General features: G+C 39.4%; 1 long non-coding RNA gene across 3 annotated transcripts in view; it reads right to left on the bottom strand.

The window, feature by feature from the left end:
• LOC125617162 overlaps positions 1-4,600 on the bottom strand; it is a 51,728-nt gene that overhangs the window by 2,520 nt on the left and 44,608 nt on the right. For 2 of the 3 annotated variants that reach the window (XR_007348057.1, XR_007348055.1), the window contains one exon: positions 1,460-1,542. The exons of the other annotated variant lie outside the window; for it this stretch is intronic. This is a non-coding gene — a long non-coding RNA (uncharacterized LOC125617162). The remainder of the gene's footprint in view (positions 1-1,459; positions 1,543-4,600) is intronic. 3 annotated transcript variants of the gene reach the window in all.

The following is a 4,600-nucleotide window of genomic DNA, read 5'->3' on the forward strand; positions in this document are numbered from 1 at the left end:
TTTTTTTTTTTTTTTTTTTTTTTTTGGTATTGGAGACTGAACCCAGGAGTGCTTAACCACTGAGCTACAACCCCCCTTTTTATTTTTTATTTTGACACAGGGTCTCACTAAATTGCTTAGGACCTCTCTAAATTGTTCAAGCTGGCCTTGGACTTGCAATCCTCTTACCTTAGCCTCCCAAGCTACTAGGATTACAGGGCACCAAACCCAGCTGGAAGTTCTTCTTTAAAAAATATTATTACAGGGCTGGGGATGTAGCTCAGTGGTAGAATACTTACCTAGCATTTGTGAGGCCCTAGGTTTCTCCTCAGTACCATCACACACACACACAACACACACACACACACACACACACGTTCTTTTTAATGCTATGGAAAACTTTAAACATATTTAACAATAAACAAAAGACCATAGTAAACCCCACCCACCACCAAATTTCAACAATGATTATTGATCATGAGTTTTGTTTCATCCATAACTTCACTACTTTCCCCATCCTGAATTATTTTAAAGTAAATCCCTAATCCATCCTTTTCTTTATAAAGACAGGACTCTTGTTTCTAACCATGGCACAGTATCATAGCTTAAAAAACCCCAATAATTTCTTAACATCAAATGTCCCATCAGTGTTAAAACTTATAGTTTTCTCATAAAATATTTATTTAATGTAATTTATTACTTATTTATTTATGCTGGGAATCCAAGCCAAGACTTGTGCTGCCTAAGGACACGATCTACCTGTGAGGTCTGCTTCCAGCCCTAATTTGATTTTTTATGGTTTGTCCAATCCCAACAAGGTCTGTGAGTTGAGTGATTGACATATTTTCAAGTCTCCTTTAATCCACTGTTTTATTCCCCTCATCTTTTCCCCTTTGCAGTGTATTTGTTAAAGAGCCAACTCCCTTGTCTTACAAAGTTCCCAGCGTCTGGATTTGCTGGTGTCCTTTAACATGCTCTTGTCTTCTGCATGTTCTGAAACTGAGTATTTGTATCTAAAAAGCTAAAGATCTCATTTTTTAAAATGTTCACAATCTTTTCACAAGAAGGCTTAAATGCTGTCTGAGCCAAATGAAATTCCTCCTGAACTGGATTAGACCTGCATGCTATTTGCTATCCCTAGCTTAGGTGTTACAGGATCCTGGGGAAAGGAAAAAAAAAAAAAGGATTTGGGGCCCTGTGCCCTGTGCTGAGCCCCAGGGAGAGTAAAATCCCCAATGGACGTGTGGGGTCTAGTCTGTGTGGGATATATCACTTCTTACTCTTTAGAGAGGTGGAAAGACCCCAGAGAGGGGAGAGGGTCACAGCCTTCCCAGAACTTTCAACTTCTTTCTGAGAGGGGAAAAGGAGTTTTGCAAGTAATATTCTAAAGAATTTTTTTAAAAGAATCATACAATGGAAGAGACATATTTAATAATAAAATGAGAAGAATATTGAATTAATATGACCTCCAAATTTATACCTGAAGCAAAAATGGTAGGGACATAGGTGCGATTCAGCAATAGAGCAAATGTGAAGCCTTGGGTTCGATCCCTAGCGCTTCCCCTTCAAAAAAGAAAAATTAGTATAAACACAAGGAAATTTCATTTTAGAAAACAATTACAGTAAGAAATTTAATGTCTCATTTCAATTAGGTGTCAATTCAGTTGCATAATAATAGAAACCCAAATATGGCAGCTTCATCAAATGGGGCTTTTCCAAAGTAACAATAACTTTGGTAGAAGTCCTGCAGACTCCTAACTGTATGCTCTGTTATAATATGCTGTTCTTGACCTCATTATATAAAATAGCTGCTGTCTCCAGATACTCAGTCTGCATTCCAGGCAGAAGGGGAAAGATTGAAAGAAGTCATGCCAGCTAATTAGTCTCTCTAAATAGGAAAACAATAGTTTTCCTGGAAATGCCATCCAATATTCTCTTTTAGATCTCATCAGGCATCAACTAGGTTTCATGGCCTTTTCTGTTTGCAAATGAGGTAAATGGTTTTTTTTATCTGGTGCATAGTCATCTTGAAGAAAATCAGAGTTGTTTTAGTAAGAAAAATATAGAGGCTGCATATGATCTATTAAGTAGTAGCATCTGCCCCACACCTACCAGTAAATCAATATTATGGGCTGGATGTTTTCGTCCCCATTCCATTTTTGTTTCATATATTGAAGTTATAACCTCCAATATAATGGTATTTGGAAGTAGGACCTTGGGAAATTTCCAAATTTCCATCAGTTCATGTGGGTATCTCATGATGGGAATGGAGCCTTATAAAAAGAGGAAGAGAAAGAGCTGTTTTTCAAGTGGCCCTCATACCCTGGACCCAATGGCATTTTGATCTTGGACTTCGCAGCCTGAAGAAAGGAATAAATATCCGTCTGTAAGAAATAAATGTCTGTTGTTTCAGCCACCCAGTCTATGGCATTTTGTTATAGCAGCCTGAGCTAAGACAAGCAGCAAAATACAAACAAGGAAAAGGAGTAGAATGGCGACATTAAGAGTAAGAAAGGAAAAAAATCCAGAATATACTCCAGCTCCATTGCCTGATTACTGGCAAAGCTCATCCAGCCCTCCAAACCTTAGATGTGCCAAGTATGTAACAGGGGGCAATGGCAACGCCGACCTTGGGGATTGTTGGAGAGGTCGTCTGGATGACCTCTGTCCACTGCTTTCTGCCTGGCAGAAGAAAAAAAATGAGATAAGAAGTACCAGGACGATGGGTAGCGGCCAATACAGTCTTAAATAGAGCAGTCACAGTGGCCCTTTCTGAAAAGGCAATATATAAGCAATATATTCAGGAGGAATTTTTCTTACATAAATTACTAAAATCAGAGTTCAAGCTCAGCCAGCAGTAGCGGTTACCCTTGTTCACTCGGGCCACTATCACTACCAAGAGGTGTTCCTGCTCTGCTTAAAATGAATTCAGACTTCACTTTCTAAACCCCTACATTCTAAGTCAGTAAATATTTATGAAGGCCCAGAGTGTAGCAAGAATTAGGAACGTCCTGGTAGCCCAGGCAGGGTTTCCATGTTGGGGAACATGACGGAGACCACCGGTGGTCTGCCCACTGTCTATCTAGTTTCCTCTTCTTGCTTAGTAACAGAGCTCTGATTCTGCTCATGGTGGTAACCTTTCCCAGCTTTCCCTACAGTTAGGACTGGTCATGTGACTTGACCATGAGTTGGCAATGTGGTATTTCCAGGAGGACAGGAGTCGATTCTGCTAGAAGGTGAGTTTTCTGGTCCTTTCCACCTTTCCCTTCCTGTCCCAGGAGTGTAGAGGTGGTGAGACTGGCAGAAGAGACAGAGGGAAGGACCCTGGGGTCGACTCTGGTTCTGTGAGCCACCATTCCAGCCCTGGACAGCCTTTCTCCAGATGTCTTGTACATGAAAGAAGAACACTAAGATATTGAAGCAAATATTATTAAATTAATAATATACTGTTGTATATTGCCAACACAAATCCTACCTGATACAGAGATTATTTTTTTAAGGATGTTCATACCTCTCTTTTTATCCCCGTTTGATTTCTCTGCTTGTTTCTGTTGCCAAAAGCTCATGCCATGCCATGCCAATCCAATAACAAGGACAGAGTTTTGAAAAAAAGGAAAAATAAGGCTTATTGCTTGGATAGCAAAGGAGAGACACAGGGGACTCCTGTCTCAGAGGCTGTGATTCTGCCCATCAGAAGGAACAGGGGGCTTTTAAAGAGGTGATTCAGAGAAAATTAGATTAGGGAGGAGAGATCAGGAAGGAGAAGATCAGGAAAGAAAGGTTAGAGAAAGATCAGAGAAGATCAGGGAAAAGGCTAAGGAAAAGAAGATCCGGGAAGAAAAGGTCAGGAAGGAGAAAGTTAGGGAAAAGAAGATGAGGGAGAAGAAGGGTGGGAAAAAGAAAAAAAAAATGTATGTTTCAAAGCCACAAGGGATATAGTCAAAGCATCAAGTGAACCCCTGTTACATTTCCTCTTGGTCTGTCTTGCCACTATTGAAAACCAAAATCCATTAGTAAATTAATTATAATGGGTATACTTGGTTTTGTTTTTTAAGACAAAATCCAGAAAACAGGCAACTATTTTGATAAAAATCAAACAGAAGGACAAAAAGATTTCCTAAATCATTAGTGACCTCTGAGGGTCCCTCTCACCCGCTCAATCCAGTTACTCCACAGCGGGGAGACCACTGCCCCCTCAGTTCTGAGGCTTGCTGCAAGAGGGTTCTTGGGGGATCCCAGGAGGTTCCTGTCTCTGTCAAACATCTCTGTTTTCCTTAATGCACACTGACTTCTATTGCAGGCTCCCATTCCACCAGGTGTCCTGAGCGCCCTCCTGATCTCTCAGGTCCTGCTTCCTTTCTGAACACTTCTTGCTGAATAACTTTCCAAACTTTCTCCTCAATTGAGTTATAAGCTTTAATATTAAAGTTTAGACTTTCATATTGTAAAAGTTTAGAGTTTTATATTTTATAATATAAATAATCTACTTTTCATTTATATGTTCAAATGTTATTAATACAAACTTTTGTGTTTTATCAAATAGGACTTCCTCAGGGAAATAATTTTATTTATTTTTTATTTTATTTTATTTTATTATTTTTTTCTTTTATCCCCCCTCCCC

Source organism: Marmota marmota, unplaced genomic scaffold (genome assembly GCF_001458135.2).
Source record: "Marmota marmota marmota unplaced genomic scaffold, marMar, whole genome shotgun sequence".
Classification (NCBI taxonomy): Eukaryota; Metazoa; Chordata; class Mammalia; order Rodentia; family Sciuridae; genus Marmota; species Marmota marmota.